Here is a 17,688-nt window from a genome sequence, read left to right on the forward strand (position 1 = left end):
CCGGCTGCCCACCGAGGGATATACCCAAGGTGGTAAGTTTTGGGTGAGGAGACGCCGAGATCAGGAACTCGAAGGTGCAAGGAACACAAGACTTAGACAGGTTCGGGCCGCACGGAGCGTAACACCCTACGTCCTGTATAGTTTGTATTGCCTTTGGTGTAGAATGATCTAATGATGTTCTATTTTGAGGGGGGTCCCTGACCTCCCTTATATATCCGAGAGGTCAGAGTTACAAAGATGCTAACCAACCTCCGCCAAGGGATCATGCCAGAGCACATCTCGAGTAGATCCTCTCCGTGTTGGTTAGCTCTATCTCCTATTTAAACGGGATAAACAAGAGATAAAGAAAATGAATAAGAGATAAGACGGGCTTAACCTCTTAAACTACATAATGTGTCCAGCCCAGTAGCCCCGGGTCTGACAAGGATGCCTTTGCAAAAAATACGCTAGAGCGTCTCTTTGTTATAGTCGAGTGGTGTGATAAACTCGGCTAATGTTTGAATATTGAGTGTTTGTGATTGTGCAAAATGTTTGATTTGGATTTTCTGTTGATTGCATAGTTTAGAAGTTAAACTTACTCATGCAAAACGACTCTAATGCAAACTATAATTAAGTAATAAAATAGAGATAGACCGTTGTGGGGTAAAACCGTACACTCTTTACTCTCTACCTTATCCTGCCAGAGTTTCCTTTCCAGAATCGTACAATATCTGTCTCTTATAAATTTCGCTCTGCTGCAAACAGATGGTGAACACCAGGAGCACCGGCGCCGGTTCTGGCCAGCAGGGGCAGAACAACTAGGATACCGGCCAACCGATGCCGATGCCGATGCCGATGCCTCCACCTCTGACTCCAGAGCAGTTTTTCCAGCTCCCGATGCAGATGATGGCCACTCTGAACAACACTGTTCAAGCTCTGCAGTTGATCCACACTCAGCCGCCGCCTCCTCCACCGCAGCAGCCCCGCGACAGGCGTGCGGACTTTCTGAGGGGCCACCCACCGATGTTCTCCCATGCGGCTGATCCACTCCAGGCGGACGACTGGCTTCGTTCGGTGGAGCGCCAGTTGGATGTCGCCCAGTGTGATGATCGGGAGCGAGTCCTATACGCAGCAGGGCAGCTGCAAGGCTCAGCCCTTGACTGGTGGGAGTCCTACCTAGCTCGGGACCGCGACGCCCTCACTTTGGTCCAGTTTCGGGAACGCTTCAGGAACCACCACATCCCCGCTATAGTGATGAAGATGAAGCCCAAGGAGTTCCTTGCGCTTAAGCAGGGAGCTATGACGGTGACCGAGTACCGTGACTGTTTCCTCCAGCTCGCTCGCTATGCCCCCGCTGAGGTTGCCAATGATGGCGATAAGCAGGAGCGCTTCAGGGAGGGACTGGACGATCATATTGAGTACGCGCTCCTGAACCTCCGCTTTGACAACTTCAACCATCTAGTTGACTCCACCCTCAACACCGAGCGCAAGTGCCGGGAGATCGAAGACAAGAAGAGGAAGATGGCTCCTGCTGCGTCTGGCAGCAAGACTCGGCCTCGGTACCAGCACCCGTAGTAGCAGAGGCAGGTCCAGCCGTACTAGTCGCGATAACAGCAGTACCTGCCTTGTCCCCAGCAGCAGCAGCAGGCGGGATAGGGCCAGAGGCCTCCAGCACCTCCGGCACGCTCAGCTCCACCGGCTCCACCAGCTCCGCGGCAGGGAGTACCTACTCCTCCTGCCGGACAGCAGGCTCCAGCATTCCCACAGGTGTGCTATCACTGTGGCAAGCCGGGACACTATGCCAACGCTTGTCCCTGGAAGGCGTAGTCTAGACCGCAGGGGTGCCCAGCTCAGCCCAAGGCGCCATCACAGGGCAGGGTGAACCACGTGACGGCCGAGTCGGCGGCCGAGGCTCCAAACGTGGTTATTGGTACGTTCATGGTTAAATTTCGATAGAAAGTAGTGCTACAACTTAGAACTAGCTATACATATATAGATGCTAATAGCCACCTGATATTTTCCATATAAGTCCCTAGGGCTTTACGTTCTAGGCATCAACCTTAACGGATCCAACGTACTTTGTAAACTCATTTGTTGGCAAATTTTATCCCGAAAACACTTTTTAAGAGCTTTTCCAGATGTAAAAGTAAACCTGCAAGCTCTGATACTAGCTGTGGCAGAACCGCCTGAATTATTCCGGCTCAAGTGTGCTAATGCTCACTATGCATCTGTTGTCAGCTCAACGCACTTCAAACGGAATAATCCATTGGTCTGTCGGGTCTCCGCCCGATACAACCACGGTTCAACAGGATCGAAGCAGGCTCACCTCGCACGAAGGCGAGTTTACAATCATAGAACAGCTCATCAACTTTTAATTTACAGATATTCAAACATTATTACAAACCAGGTTTAAACTTAAGTAAACTTATACAAACAGTGTTCAAACTGACAAGCAGAACAGCTTGTCCAAACTCACAGCGGAAAGAAAAGGTTACGCGACTACACATGTCACGAAAGTGGACACCATGCTCAGCCCAAGGCCTGGTGTCACTCAGGAGGGTCACTGCCAGCCAGGGACGGGTCCCACTCCACGGACCAGCCAAAAGGTACAGAGGTTGGCCATGTAGGGTTGTCCATGGAATTCTCGAAAGTTATACCTGAAACAGATACTAGCAAGGCTGAGCATTCTAATACTCAGCAAGGCTTACCCGAGTTTGGGTATACTTTAGCCCGTAACTAGACTCATGAAGGCATGAAAGGGTTCTGGGTTATTTTTAGTTGAAAAGCAATTGAGAGTATAACCTACTTTCAAGTTTTAGCTTTCAGATTCTAGCTTGATTAGCCATCTAGGTAAGCTCCTATACTAAACAAGCAAGATAGATATTGTCATTCATCAAGATTATTCCATCAACAATTACACTTTTTACTCTATGTGGCAGAAGGAATAAACAGTCTCAATCTTCGTGAGAAGCGGACGATTCTGAATCGAATTTCAACCTTGCAAGGTAAACCTAACTCACACCCTTGGAACATTCAATGATTGTTCTGAAGCAACCGTTTGCCTTTCATTCCGCGTCGTGGAGCAGGCCACCACAAGCGACTTGCAGGACCGTACGCACACCAATTGTGCAGGACATACGTCTGTAGCGCGACTACAAAACCCGTATTCCCGTCTGCCATGCAGAACGTACTCCCACACGTCGGTGCGTGAGAAAAACGAAATTAATCGAGTGGTGGGAGGTATGCCCACTTGCCGGGCTGATTGGTTACTAGGCTTACCGCTTACCATATTTTGCGGTATGTGGTTAGTACTTTCAAACGCTTAGCCACCAGTACCACATGCTGCGACCTTAACCACTTTTAACAAAACAGACAGGGTAAACCTTCAGGTCATGATATAACACACGACCCTGTCCATCATCCTTATAGTGGTTGCAGAATTTTAAACAAGCAACTCCTATATCGCGCGAGTGATAGGAAATCCCTCGACTTTTACCGGTCCTATTTAGCAGAGCATCTAAACGATAAGGACTCAGGTACAATACATTGGATTCCTAAGATCTTATGCAACTAGGGTTTCATTTCAACTCCTAGACATAATGCAAGATATATAATATAATAATGGAATTGTAATACATTGAATTACTGGGGTATGTATCGGGGCTTGCCTTCTTGAGTGGGGTCGGGGGCAGGAGTGTCAGAGGCTTCCGAACTTTGGTTCGGGGCTTCAGTTAGTTCCTCGACGGCCTGTGTTGGGTCTTCAGAAAACCCTTGGTCTTGTCCTAAGACCAACTCGTAATCTCCATCGTCAAGCGTTGTTGGTTCTATATGATATGCAACAAAATAAATGAGACGATATTTATATTCAAGATCTTATGTTACTACAAAGTTGCAAACCAATCAAGTCAATACACAAGAGTTCATGGAATAAAAGGGGTTTAGGTTGGAATGACTCTTCATAATTGAGTCACAACTTAGTACTGAAATCATTGCAAACAGAAACTGGAACATTTGAATTTGAATTTAAATTCCAATTTAAATTCAAAACTTAAGTAAATAGATGCATAAAGTTTTGGAAATTTAATTACACACTAGTCATCAACACATTAGAGGATGATACAAAGATCTTAACTAATTAGGTTTAAAGAACATGCTTAGCTAATTTAAAGCTTTTCAAATTTGAATTGCCTAAATTCAAAAGAAGTTAAGTTACAAAACAAAGCTAGGTTTGAAATTTTAACACAAGGTTATACATAGCTTATAGAATTTACATGCTAAAAGTCATGAGAAGCAAAATTAAAATGTAGAAGTTATGTACCAAACACCTTTTAACCTTAGATTTATAATAGGTGCAAAAATATTTAGTTTCATATAAACTTCATAAACAAAAGTAGTAGGGTTTGAAATCTAGTTTCCAACAAAACTAATTTTGCAATTTTTAGATTTTTCTATGATTTTCTAAGAATTTTACAAGATAGCAACATCTATCACATAAAATAACAACACATAAAGGAGGGGTCTCGGTATATTTTGCGCTTGGGCCCCTGGAATAAGATTTCTATTTGCACAAAAGCCCCTGCCAGGCCCCGACGACGGCCGGCCAATCGGCCCCGACGCGTTCTCGCCGGCGGCGAGGTCCCCGGCGGGGAAGGGCTAGTCTGGCATGATCTACGGAACCCAAGGGACAGTTTGGGCGGGATGATGCTCGACGGGCAACAGTGGAACATGGCCGGCGACGGAGAGGTGCGGCGGCCGTGGTGGCGCATCGCCGTTCCCGGTGAAGGGCCGGCGAACATGGGGGTCTAACACGCGCATGAGCACCAGTGGGAGGTGGGAGTCGTGCTGAGCACCTGGGTGAGCCAGAGATCAAGTGGAGGGAGCTGCTGACAGTGAGGTCGAGCTCGGGTGGCTCCGGCGAGAGGCGGCTCAGGGTGGGCGCGATTCCGGCGAGGGGGTGGCCGGGACAGGACCGGATCAGGCTGGGGAGCTAGGGGAGGAGGCGAGGAAGCAAAAGGCTAAGGGGATTTGGTCGGGGTGGAGGGATTGCGGTGGATGCCGGCGAGGAGTGCGGGCGGACTCCGGTGGTGCAAGGAAGAAGAGAGGAGGGAACGGGCCGAGGAGAGGGGTTTAAGGTGGCCTTATGGAAGTGCATTACTTCAAGGAAGGAAGGAAGAGGAGAATTGGCCACGGGTTTGGATGCAAGACGGTGAGCGGCGCCAGCGACCCCCTCGGTCTCGTGGCGGATGCTCGGCTCCGGTGGCCCTACGTGGCAAAGGGAGGGGAAGACAGCAAGGGTAGCACGGGCGGTGGGGAAAGGGGTGGAGCGACGCGTGGAGCGGGGCGTAGAGCTGCAGGTGCTCGGGGGCGGCCGGCGGCAGAGTCACGCACGCGCGGCAGAGAAATAGGGGAGCTCGGGGACTCGAGGAGGAAGACAGCGGATCCAGTTGTAAAAAGTAGTAAACTCAGGGTCCTTACTGTAAAGCATAGACAACTTTCACACGAAAGCTCAAATGGAGATGGACCCAAAAGCAAAAGTGTGTAGTTTTTCAAAATGCACAACTTTGCTTTAAGGTTCACCCACAGAAGAGCTAAGGTTTTGCAATCACATTGAAATTTAACAAGATCTCTAAACTTTGCATAAATCCTATTTTAAAATTACACCACATTTATATCCAAAAGGTAGTTTCACCTATTTTTGTGTTTTAAACATAAGTTTTTAACTTTTACAAAACAACCCTCATACTTTCAAAATCTACCCTCCATGCTCACCCATTTAGCATAAAAGGACCCTGATTTAAATACAATTATACAAACAATCACCTTTGCTTATCATTAACATTTTTAAACACACTTTTGCTACATTTTGTACATAACCACACACTAAAGATCTAGGGTGTGACCATACTATTTACCTGAGTGCAACAGCCTTCCCCCCTAAAAAGAATCTCGTCCCGAGATTCCGGATCAGAAGAAATTGAATGATCAATTTCGGAGGTTGGCTTGGAAGAAATCTGGGAAATTATGCTGAAGATAAGACTCAGTTTCCCATGTTGCTTCTTCTTCGGTGTGATGGTTCCACTGAATCTTGTACATCCTAATGGTTTCCCTTCTAGTACTCCTTTCTTTGGTATCTAGCACTCTGATGGGATGTTCTGTATAAGTTAGGTCGGCTTCGATTTCAATAGTCTGAGGATCGATAATTTTAGTAGGAACTTTGGCACACTTCCGAAGTTGAGATACATGAAAGATGTTATGGATGGCCGCTAGTTGAGGAGGAAGTTGAAGACGATAAGCTACGGGTCCACAGATTTCAAAGGGTCCGATGTATCGAGGAGCAAGTTTCCCTTTTACTCCGAACCTTTGAATGCCTCGGGTAGGAGATACTCGAAGATATACGAAGTCTCCGACTTGAAATCATAAGGGTCTTCTTCGTATATCCGCGTAGCTTTTCTGTCGAGATTGGGCTGCCTTCAGATTCGTATGTATTATCCTTACTTTCTCTTCTGCCTCATTGACAAGGTCTGGTCTGAAGATTTTACATTCGCCGGTTTGTGACCAACTCAAAGGAGTTCTGCAACGGCGACCGTACAATGCTTCAAATGGGGCCATCTTGAAACTGGCCTGATAGCTGTTATTGTATGAGAATTCTGCCAGTGGTAGGCATTTGTCCCAATGCTTATCATATTGGAGGACACAGGCTCTAAGCATATCCTCCAAGATCTGATTTACTCTTTCCATCTGTCCATCTGTCTAAGGATGATACGCCGAGCTTCGAATTAACTTAGTTCCAAGAGCATCTTGAAGTTGCTCCCAGAACCGAGCGACGAATTGTGCTCCACGATCAGAAATGATTGTTTTGGGGATGCCGTGAAGATGAACAATTTGATCCAAGTAAATCTCGGCATACCTCTTGGTGTTACATGTAGTGTGTACAGGACGGAAATGTGCAGATTTGGTTAATCGATCAACGATTACCCAAATAGAGTAACTCAGAGAAGTATGAGGTAGACCAACAATAAAATCCATACTGATATCCTCCCATTTCCAAGAGGGAATGGTCAGAGGTTGAAGGATACCAGCAGTCTTTAGAAGACTAGCTTTGACCCTTTGGCAGATATCGCAATCTGAGACATACTTGGCAATTTCTCGCCTCATATGAGTCCACCAAAAGTTTTGTTTCAGATCTTGGTACATCTTCGTACTGCCAGGGTGTATAGAAAATTTAGATAGGTGGGCTTTGTCCATTATCTGTTTACGGAGTTTATGGTCCTTAGGTACCACAAGACGTTCGTTGAACCACAAAACTCCTTCAGGATCCACTTGGAAACATTTATACTTTTTCTCCCCTTGTGTTATCTTTTGCTTAATGATTCCAACTCCCTTACTGCACTGCTGCGCTAGAACAATGTCATCCCTAAGCGTGGCTTCAACCGAGAGATGGTTTAAGTCACCTTGGGAAATGATTTCTAGATTAAGCTTTCTCATTTCCAATCAAAGAGTCTCATTGAAAGCTTTAACAGATAAGCAAGAACAATGTGCTTTGCGACTAAGCGCATCTGTGACGACATTGGCCTTTCCTGGATGATAATGTACCTCTAGATCATAATCCTTGATCAGTTCTAGCTAGCATCTTTGCCTCATATTCAAGTCTGCTTGTGTAAAGATATATGAGACTTTTGTGGTCGGTGTATATATGACACTTTGCTCCCATTAGATGATGTCTCCAAATTTTTAGGGCATGAATGATAGCTGCTAGTTCAAGGTCATGAGTAGGATTGTTTTGTTCATGAACTCTGAGTGCCCGTGATGCATATGCAATCACTCGGTGGTCTTGCATAAGTACACAACCAAGCCCAGTTCCTGATGCATCACAATAGATGTCAAAAGGTTTTGACACATCTGGTTGCGCCAAGACTGGAGCAATAGTGAGATGATCTCTGAGAACGTGGAATGCATCATCGCATTTTCGATCCCAAGAGAATTTAACACCTTTCTTCAGTAGTTCGGTCATAGGTTTGGCTATTCTGGAGAAATCCGGGATAAACCGACGATAATAGCCTGCTAGACCAAGAAAACTACGGATCTGATGGACTGAGGTTGGGGGTTTCCAATCCATCACTTCTTGTACCTTGCTGGGGTCAATGGATATACCATCACCAGAGATGGTATGACCCAGAAATTTTACCGTATCCAGCCAAAACTCGCACTTGGAGAATTTGGCGTACAGGTGGTGGTTTTTTAATCGCTGAAGGATGACATGGAGATGCTGGGCATGATCTTTTGGGTTTTTGGAGTAGATCAAGATGTCGTCAATAAAGACGACAACAAATTTGTCGAGTTCTCGCATGAAGACAGAATTCATGAGGTACATGAAATAGGCTGGAGCATTAGTGAGACCAAAAGACATGACTAGATATTCGTATAGACCATATCGAGTGGAGAAAGCTGTTTTTGGAATATCACTGGGTCGGATCTTAATTTGATGATAGCCGAAACGAAGATCAATCTTAGAGAATACCTTAGCTCCGGCTAGTTGATCAAAAAGAATGTCAATGCGGGGTAGGGGATATTTGTTTTTGATAGTTACCACATTGAGAGGACGATAGTCCACACACAGCCTTAGGCTATTGTCTTTCTTTTTCACAAACAAGGCTGGACAACCCCATGGTGATGCACTTAGACGAATAAAACCTTTGTCTAAGAGGTCCTGGAGTTGGATTTTCAATTCAGCCAACTCGTTAGGAGGCATGCGATAGGATTTCTTAGAGATAGGGGCTGTGCCAGGTTGGAGTTCTATGACGAACTCGATATCCCTATCTGGGGGCATTCCAGGTAAATCGTCCGGAAAGACATCTGGATATTCACAGACGATTGGGATATCCTTTAGCTTGATCCCAGATGCCGCATAGGTGCAAGAGTTGAAGTACTTTGGTTGTGGAAGATAAAGAATGGTAGGCTCGTTTTCTGGTGAACCTATCTCCACAGTTCAAGAAGGGATATCTATAGATACATGGTACTGGGTCATCCAATTCATTCCTAAAAGAACATCCATTCCCTTTAGATCCATCACCAACAGATCTGTTTTGATTAGGTGACTACCCAGCTGAATGGGTACCATTCTACAGATTTGATTGGATAAAATCTTACCACCAGGAGTTACAATTCTATAAGCTTCATTTATAGAATAGATATCCAAGCCTACTTTAGTCCCACAATCCTTACTGATAAAACTATGGGTGGCACCAAAATAAAAAAGAACAACAACGGGGTGATAGTTGATAGAAAATGTACCCGTCATTATCGGTGTCCCCTCGGGAAGTTCGGAGAGTGTGGTGAGGTTCACCCTCCCTTGACAGACCTGCACCACTTGCCTCTTGCCCTTACCCTTGTTGATCGGGTTAGATGCCTGCCCTTGGAAAGATTTCCTAGGTTGAGGGCAGTCCTTGATGAAGTGGGATGGGCTCCCGCAATTGAAACAACGATAGTTGCTGTTTCCTAGAGTGGCTGGCTGAAAGTTCGGCCGCGGACCTTGTCGTGGTTGCTGTTGAATTTATGGCGGCGGTGGTCGGTTGAATTGTGCCTGTTGGGGAGGTCGGGCTACCCATCTGCCAGGCAAATTGCCTCGAGGCGGGGCTCGAGGGGTGTTACTCGGGACCAACCGATACCTTGATGATTGTGGAGTTGCAGGCCCTGCAGGTGCTTTCCGTTTCTTTTCTGCTTTGTGGGCTGAAATGCAGTCTTCCTGAGTAATGGCCATGTTGACTAGTTCATTGAAGTTATCGGCCTTCGCCAAATTCAGCCATTCTTTAAGTTTGGTGTTCAGGCCTCGGCGAAAGCGATCACGTTTGCGGGCATCAGTGTCCGCATGAGATCCCGCATACTGGCACAAGTGATTGAAGACTTGTGCATATTGCGTAACGGTGCGGGTACCTTGGGTCAAATTCAAAAATTCATTGAGCTTTCGCTCAATGAGTTCTTCCGGTATGTGATGTGCTCGAAACGCAGTCCGAAACTCATCCCAGGTGATGACATGATCAGCAGGTTGCATAGCATGAAACTGATCCCACCATAAACGGGCAGTGCCTCGGAGTTGTTGGGCTGCAAAGAGCGCCTTATTCTCATCTGAACATGGAGCTGATAATAAGGCGAACTTGGACTCGATGGTGTGAAGCCAGGCGTCAGCGTCGACAGGTTCATCCGCCTTATGGAACAATGGAGGCTGAGTACTGAGGAAATCTTGATAACTGGCTGATGGAGGTTCGTCTCGGCCTCGGTGTTGTTGATGAAAGTGGCCCATCTGAGCTTGTACCAGTTCATTAAGAAGCTCTGTTTGCCGGGCCATAACCTCGGCCAGATTTGGAGGTGGCGGTGGCGGTTGCTGGGAGCCACTGGGCTGATCTGCCCGGAATCCTTCCGGGGTTCCTCGAGTAGCTCCAACCATCTGAAATAAAGGAGATATCCATTATCAACCATAGTCTTACTCCAATTTCAGATAATATGCAATTACCAGATGGAAATGTAATTCATATGCTCCATTCAATCCATTCAGAATAGATGCCAGGATATTGAGCAGAGTAACAAAACACAAGATTTAGATTGCTATATAAACACTGATAATCCTTACATCTTATATCAACACACTCAAACCACTACAAACCTTTGCCTAAAAGCACATGCCACATATACAACAAGTCGCTCTGCATCTAGATAGACTACATACTGCCTATGTCACATTTTTTTTACACTAGTTACAACTAAACTATCACCCACTGAACCACAACTACAAGTCATCAAAGTTGCCTACTGATGGCTGACTACCCGAGGAGGAATGATGGGGGCTGATGACAGGGTCTCCGTGCTCAGAGTCAATCTCGGAGACTCCCTCAATTTCCTCAGGATCTTCCTCTTCTTCTGCAGGGGCTGGTACTGCAGGAGGCACAGGCTGCTGTTGTAGCTCATTTATGTGTGCATTGGCATCATCAACTTCGAGGATGAGGTCATGAATCTGCTCTTGAAGAAATTCAATGATTGTGTTGCGTTGGGTGATCTTCGCATCACTTTCATTGATTTGATCTTCCCTGTGATGAATAGTCTCATTTTGGGCAGCTATGATTCCATCTTTCTCAATCACCAAAGCTCGAAGTTGATCCACTTGGGTGATATGTCTATTAGCTTCCCTATAGAGACTTCGCGCAGTATTAACCAATTGGCCCATCTCACGACGCAGTAATGATTGGTAATGATACTGCACATTCATGAAACGCATCATCCCTCGAAGTGCTTCTTCCGGTGAACCTTCCAATCTGTGACTCTCAGGAATTACCCTGAGATTCCATTCTGACTCATTAGGATCCGTTGTAGCAAATAAACCGATGGGTTGTCCTGCGACTTCCCCAGGATGTTGATTACAGAAGACATAGATAGCTTCTAGTGCTGCCCCTTCAATGGTATCCACAATCTGATAACCCATCACTTCAATTTCAATGGGTTGCCATTGAGAACGATGAGGGTGTTGAGGAATGGTCATTCTAACTCGGGCTCGATAAACACTCTCTTCCTGATACTCCATTGCATCATACTGTGGAGGGTCGGTATAGCCAAATGACCTTAGGGATTCCCAAAGCAAACGAGGAAAACCCTCCCAGTGCAGGGCATTTGTATGAAGATGCCCTGCCGGATCCCAAAAGATGTTAGGAGGGGCTGCCATCTGCAACAGAAATGCAAATGGTGAGACTTTTTACCTTGCTGAGAAAGTACAAGATAAATAGAACGGGATAATCAATTCTGATAACAGCAGGGACTGAAAATCAGATGGAAGCCTAAGATACTTTAAGATACCCCACTTAAAACTACCATTAGAACTCTATCAGCCCATTCCCAAAGACAAACAACATACCATTCATCCTTAGCAGTATTAAACTTACATTACACTCTTTTAGTTACTAACAAATTATGCATGCACGTACTATTCGTCCTCACAACCAAAACAACTGCCGAATAGGTTCGGACTTACGTAGTTAATTCTGGTGGCGTACCCATACGTCTCTCACTATATAACTAATCGAGAAATCCTACTCGTCCTAACCTCTTAATCGTGGTTAGTGTACCTGCAGAAGAACACACACACACACACACACACATATATATATATATATCATGAACCTTTCATGGCAGCACGACATGAAAGCGTCCCCAAACACTACTGTTCACTATAGAAACAGCATCCGTACAATTACCGCCGTACAGACAACGTTGGCATACGTTATCGAAACAACGTATTCAAGGGGGTACCGCAAAATGCGGGGGTATGAACAGCGATCACCATACCCTGCGCTGAACCATATACTCCCAATATGATCAACCTAAGTTGGTATATTGGCAGCATCTCAAGTAAGCCACTGCTTGAGAAACAGTGTTCGGTTCGCATCACCGACAGGAAGGCTAACTCCCCAGTTAGCTGAGGATCCTTACCTCCATACCTCACGATCGTAGGTGTCGTTACGAAAAGTAAGGTTGAATTGTGCAGAAATTTAAATTTTGACAGAAAGTAGTGCTGCAAGTCAGAACTAGCTATACATATATAGATGCTAATAGCCACCTGATATTTCCCATATAAGTCCCTAGGGCTTTACGTTCTAGGCATCAACCTTAACGGATCCAACGTACTTTGTAAACTCATTTGTTGGCAAATTTTATCCCAAAAACACTTTTTAAGAGCTTTTCCAGATGTAAAACTAAACCCGCAAGCTCTGATATCAGCTGTGGCAGAACCGTCTGAATTATTCTGGCTCAAGTGCGCTAATGCTCACTATGCATCTGTTGTCATCTCAACGCACTTCAAACGGAATAATCCATTGGTTTGTCGGGTCTCCGCCCGATACAACCATGGTTCAACAGGATCGAAGCAGGCTCACCTCGCACGAAGGCGAGTTTACAATCACAGAACAGCTCATCAACTTTTAATTTACAGATATTCAAACATTATTACAAACCAAGTTTAAACTTAAGTAAACTTATACAAACAGCGTTCAAACTGACAAGCAGAACAGCTTGTCCAAACTCACAGTGGAAAGAAAAGGTTACGCGACTACACACGTCGTGAAAGTGGACACCATGCTCAGCCCAAGGCCTGGTGTCACTCAGGAGGGTCACTGCCAGCCGGGGACGGGTTCCACTCCACGGACCAGCCAAAAGGTACAGAGGTTGGCCATGCAGGGTTGTCCATGGAATTCTCGAAAGTTATACCTGAAACAGATACTAGCAAGGCTGAGCATTCTAATACTCAGCAAGGCTTACCCGAGTTTGGGTATACTTTAGCCCGTAACTAGACTCATGTAGGCATTGCAAGGGTTCTGGGTTATTTTTAGCTGAAAAGCAACTAAGAGTATAACCTACTTTCAAGTTTTAGCTTTCAGATTCTAGCTTGATTAGCCATCTAGGTAAGCTCCTATACTAAACAAGCAAGATAGATATTGTCATTCATCAAGATTATTCCATCAACAATTACACTTTTTACTCTATGTGGCAGAAGGAATAAGCAGTCTCAATCTTCGTGAGAAGCGGACGATTCTGAATCGAATTTCAACCTTGCAAGGTAAACCTAACTCACACGCTTGGAACATTCAATGATTGTTCCGAAACAACCGTTTGCCTTTCATTCCGGGTCGTGGAGCAGGCCACCACAAGCGACTTGCAGGACCGTACGCACACCAATTGTGCAGGACATACGTCTGTAGCGTGACTACAAAACCCGTATTCCTGTCTGCCATGCAGAACGTACTCCCACACGTCGGTGCGTGAGAAAAACCAAATTAATCGAGTGGTGGGAGGTATGCCCACTTGCCGGGCCGATTGGTTACTAGGCTTACCGCTTACCATATTTCGCGGTATGTGGCTAGTACTTTCAAACGCTTAGCCACCACTACCACATGCTGCAACCTTAACCACTTTTAACAAAACAGACAGGGTAAACCTTCAGGTCATGATATAACACACGACCCTGTCCATCATCCTTATAGTGGTTGCAGAATTTTAAACAAACAACTCCTATATCGCGCGAGTGATAGGAAATCACTCGACTTTTACCGGTCCTATTTAGTAGAGCATCTAAACGATAAGGACTCAGGTACAATACATTGGATTCCTAAGATCTTATGCAACTAGGGTTTCATTTCAACTCCTAGACGTAATGCAAGATATATAATATAATAATGGAATTGTAATACATTGAATTACTGGGGTATGTATCGGGACTTGCCTTCTTGAGTGGGGTCGGGGGCAGGAGTGTCAGAGGCTTCCGAACTTTGGTTCGGGGCTTCAGTTAGTTCCTCGACGGCCTGTGTTGGGTCTTTAGAAAACCCTTGGTCTTGTCCTAAGACCAACTCGTAATCTCCGTCGTCAAGCGTTGTTGGTTCTATATGATATGCAACAAAATAAATGAGACGATATTTATATTCAAGATCTTATGTTACTACAAAGTTGCAAACCAATCAAGTCAATACACAAGAGTTCATGGAATAAAAGGGGTTTAGGTTGGAATGACTCTTCATAATTGAGTCACAACTTAGTACTGAAATCATTGCAAACAGAAACTGGAACATTTGAATTTGAATTTAAATTCCAATTTAAATTCAAAACTTAAGTAAATAGATGCATAAAGTTTTGGAAATTTAATTACACACTAGTCATCAACACATTAGAGGATGATACAAAGATCTTAACTAATTAGGTTTAAAGAACATGCTTAGCTAACTTTAAAGCTTTTCAAATTTGAATTGCCTAAATTCAAAAGAAGTTAAGTTACAAAACAAAGCTAGGTTTGAAATTTTAACACAAGGTTATACATAGCTTATAGAACTTACATGCTAAAAATCATGAGAAGCGAAGTTAAAATGTAGAAGTTATGTACCAAACACCTTTTAACCTTAGATTTAAAATAGGTGGAAAAATATTTAGTTTCATATCAAACTTCATAAACAAAAGTTGTAGGGTTTGAAATCTAGTTTCCAACAAAACTAATTTTGCAATTTTTGGATTTTTCTGTGATTTTCTAAGAATTTTACAAGACAGCAACATCAATCACATAAAATAACAACACGTAAAGGGGGGGGTCTCAGTATATTTTGCGCTGGGGCCCCTGGAATAAGATTTCTATTTGCACAAAAGCCCCTGCCAGGCCCCGACGGCGGCTGGCCAATCGGCCCCGACGCGTTCTCGCCGGCGGCGAGGTCGCCGACGGGGAAGGGCTAGTCTGGCATGATCTACGGAACCCAAGGGACAGTTTGGGCGGGATGATGCTCAACGGGCAACAGTGGAACCTGGCCGGCGACGGAGTGGTGCGGCGGCCATGGCGGCGCATCGCCGTTCCCGGTGAAGGGCTGGCGAACATGGGGGTCTAACACGCGCATGAGCACCAGTGGGAGGTGGGGAGTCGTGCTAAGCACCTGGATGAGCCGGAGATCAAGTGGAGGGAGCTGCCGACGGTGAGGTCGAGCTCGGGTGGCTCCGGCGAGAGGCGGCTCGGGGTGGTCGCGATTCCGGCGAGGGGGTGGCCGGGACTGGACCGGATCAGGCTGGGGAGCTAGGGGAGGAGGCGAGGAAGCAAAAGGCTAAGGGGATTTGGTCGGGGTGGAGGGATTGCGGTGGATGCCGGCGAGGAGTGCGGGTGGACTCCGGTGGCGCAAGGAAGAAGAGAGGAGGGAACGGGCCGAGGAGAGGGGTTTAAGGTGGCCTTATGGCAGTGCATTACTTCAAGGAAGGAAGGAAGAGGAGAATTGGCCATGGGTTTGGACGCAAGACGGTGAGCGGCGCCGGCGAAACCCTCGGTCTCGTGGCGGACGCTCGGTTCCGGTGGCCCTACGTGGCAAAGGGAGGGGAAGACAGCAAGGGTAGCACGGGCGGTGGGGAAAGGGGTGGAGCGACGCGTGGAGCGGGGCGCAGAGCTGCAAGTGCTTTGGGGCGGCCGGCGGCAGGGTCACGCGCGCGCGTCAGAGAAACAGGGGAGCTCGGGGACTCGAGTAGGAAGACAGAGGAACCAGTTGTAAAAAGCAGAAAACCCAGGGGCCTTACTGTAAAGCATAGACAACTTTCACACCAAAGCTCAAATGGAGATGGACCCAAAAGCAAAAGTGTGTAGTTTTTCAAAATGCACAACTTTACTTTAAGGTTCACCAACAGAAGAGCTAAGGTTTCGCAATCACATTGAAATTTAACAAGATCTCTAAACTTTGCATAAATCCTATTTTAAAATTACACCACATTTACATCCAAAAGGTAGTTTCACCTATTTTTGCGTTTTAAACATAAGTTTTTAAATTTTACAAAACAACCCTCATACTTTCAAAATCTACCCTCCATGCTCACCCATTTAGCACAAAAGGACCCTGATTTAAATACAATTATACAAACAATCACCTTTGCTTATCATTAACATTTTTTAAACACACTTTTGCTACATTTTGTACATAACCACACACTAAAGATCTAGGGTGTGACCATACTATTTACCTTAGTATCGCAGAAACATCGTATAAAGGTATCTGCATGAGGACTCCTATGGTAGTTACTACGCTTGGAGGCAAGATCCATACCTGCTCTATCTGTTCCAGGATTAGTTTGATCATAAGGGGGTAGAGTTCTGCACCGGGCTTATCGTCATTGACTCGGTGGGTATCAATGTGATCTTGGGAATGGAGACCCTTGCTAGATGGGGTGTCAGGTCTTTATCAGATGGAGGCTAGACCCACGGATGGTATTCGCGTGGTGTCTGAATTCCCGGATGTTTTTCCGGATGATTTGCCAGGTATGCCGACTGATCGCGACATTGAGTTTTCTATTGATCTCTTGCCTGGCACAGCTCCTATTGCTAAGCGGCCCTATCATATGGCACCCGTTGAGCATGAGGAAGTTAAGAAGACCATCGACGAGTTGTTAGCCAAGGGCTATATCCGTCGTAGCTTCTCTTCTTGGGCTTTTCCTGTATTGCTTGCAGAGAAGAAGGATGGTGCGAAGAGAATGTGCGTCGATTATCGGGATCTGAATGTAGTTACAATCAAGAACAAGCATGCATTACCCCGCATAGAGGATCTCTTTGATCAGCTTCAGGGTGCTTGTGTATTCTCGAAGATTGATCTGCGTTCGGGTTATCACCAGCTGAAGATTCATCCCGAGGATATCCCGAGGACGGCATTCACCTGCAAGTATGGGCTATACGAGTATACGGTCATGTCCTTCGGCTTGACCAATGCTCCGGCTTTCTTCATGCATCTGATGAACAAGGTTTTCATGGATTATCTGGACACCTTTGTGGTGACATTCATTGATGATATCCTGGTATATTCCAAGTCAGAGGAAGAGCATGAGAAGCATCTGAAGCTCGTGTTGCAGAGGTTGAGAGAGCACAAGCTGTATGCCAAGCTCAGCAAGTGCGAATTCTGGATTGACGAGGTTCCATTCCTCGGTCATGTCATCTCCAAGGGAGGTATTGCTATGGACCCCGGCAAGGTGAAGGATGTGCTTGATTGGGTGGTACCACAGACAGTGAAGGAAGTCCGCTCCTTTCTGGGCTTAGCAGGATATTATCGGAGGTTCATTGAGAATTTCTCCAAGATTGTGAAGCCTTTGACTTCCTTGCTAGAGAAGGGTGTGGATTTCTCCTAGACTGACGAGTGCCAGAAGGCCTTCGAGGAGCTGAAGAAGAGGTTAACTAGG

The sequence above is a fragment of the Panicum hallii genome, chromosome 2 (assembly GCF_002211085.1).
Source record: "Panicum hallii strain FIL2 chromosome 2, PHallii_v3.1, whole genome shotgun sequence".
Taxonomy (NCBI): Eukaryota; Viridiplantae; Streptophyta; class Magnoliopsida; order Poales; family Poaceae; genus Panicum; species Panicum hallii.